Raw genomic sequence first — 2058 nt, forward strand, 5'->3', positions numbered from 1 at the left:
GTATCCTTGTTTTTGTTTTTTGGTTCTAGAGATAGAACCCAGGGGTGTTTAACCACTGAGCCACATCCTCAGTCCTTTTTATGTTTTATTTTGAGACAGGGTCACACTAAGTTGCTGAGGGTGGCTTTGAACTTGTGATCTTACTGCCTCAGCCTTCTGAGCCACTAGGATTACAGGCATGAACCATTGAGCTCGGCTGGTGTCCTTCTTTTGATAAGTAAGGAAACCCTTAAATTAGCTGGGCATGGTGGTATACACCTGTAATCCCAGCTACTTTGAGCACTGAGGCAGAAGGATCACAAATTTGGGGCCAGCCTGGGCAAATTAACAAGACCCTGACTCAAAATAAAAAGGGGCTGTAGCTCAGTGGTAGAGTGCTTGCCTTATATGTACGAGGCATGTGTATACACACACACACACACACACACACACACACCGCAGCAAGATGCTCCTTTGAGGCAGCAGCTAGGAGAGAAGTCCATTCCCAGCAGCTTGCCATGAGGGGAAATTGGTGGTTAAGGATAAGGAAGCCAGCCAAGCCTCAGGACCTGAAGCAAGGAAGTAAAGGGACACAGGAGAGGCCATGGGTTGGTAATAAGCAAGGCATCCAGTTTCCTCAAGGTTCCTCAACCACCAGGAAGTGGACCTCAGACACACCTTCCCTCCTCCCTTTCCTTCTACCTTCCACCATTCTGACACCTAGTCTTGGGGACTGTCATTTAGGATTGGCATTTCTATAGCCTGCTCCTGGGGCTGTTTCCCCAGATAGTTCCCGAGTGGCAAATGGGTGAGCCATTCTCATGAGGGAGGTCCAAAATAGTCCAAGTTCTTGCCACTTGAGTCTTCAGGGACCTCTGTGCAGGGGGCTCTCCCCTAGTCAGATGCCTTTCTTAGCACCATTTGCTACCTTAGAGCAAGCATCTTGGCACAGCCAGAGGCTCTGTCTTTAGAACAGAACCTGCCCTGTACATCTAAGTGATTTGAAGGTGCATCATGAAGACGGTTGGATTGGGCAACCAGCACTAATTATGCAGTGTTCCAGATTGCAGGGTTTTGCCACTCCCTAGCAATCTCAGAGAAGCATGGAAGGCAGTCAAATCTCTCCATGTTCCTGAGAAGAGCTCAGGAATTAGCTGAGAAAGTTGACTGACCCTGAAGAAGTCTGGCAGTCCCCATAAAAAGACACATTGTATAGGAGACAGTCCAGGAAACAGACCCTATAGTGAAACAGGTTGCATCTTGGTAAAGGGCACACAGGAGAGTGGCAGCAGTAAATTAGAGATCTTCTTGCATATCCACATATCTAGTGGAGGTGAAATCCAAGGAGAGGACCTCAGTGGAGAAAATAATGAACTGACAGTTTTAAAATAAAAACAAAACAAAATAACCTGAGAAAATGCATACAGGACTGTTTTTTCCTAAAAATGCTAGGGTTTCTTTTTTTTTTTTTTTTTTGGTCATCAGGTCAATTGAGTAATAGAAAATGGAGAGTTGCACTTTCTCTGGGCATGGTGGTACACACCTAGACTCCCAACTACTTGGGAGGATTACAAATTTGAGGCCAGCCAGGATAATTTAAATAAATGAGTAAATAAATAGATTTATTTTAAAAAAGGACTAGAGATGTAGCTCAGTAGTACAGTGCTTACCTAACATGCACAAGGCCCTGGGATTGATCCCCAGCACCTAAGGGCCTCCTGTCTAAGGTTGGACAAACAATGATGAGAGTTTATTCTGATTGGCAGAACGGCCATCATCTGGGATCTTGTTAGAAATTCAGTCTCAGGCGTCACTGAAGACAGAAGCGGAACTTGCAATTTAAAGAAGACCCCAAGGTAATTCATATACATATAAAGTTTGAGAAATATCACCTTACAAGTAATATTTCAAGTTTATTTTGCTTTACAGCATGTTAGAAACAGTGGCTGTGTTCCGATGGAGTAGGGAGTGGGTTTGTACCAGCCCTGGAAGCACATGTGAGATTCTCTAAAATCCACCAGACAGCTAAAACCTACTAATCTAGTCTGAGCTCCTGATTGTGCATTTAAGGAAACCAAG

This window comes from Marmota monax, unplaced genomic scaffold, assembly GCF_021218885.2.
Source record: "Marmota monax isolate L192 unplaced genomic scaffold, Marmota_monax_Labrador192_F-V1.1 WCK01_AAM20220418_F8-fsc00001, whole genome shotgun sequence".
NCBI classification, from domain to species: Eukaryota; Metazoa; Chordata; class Mammalia; order Rodentia; family Sciuridae; genus Marmota; species Marmota monax.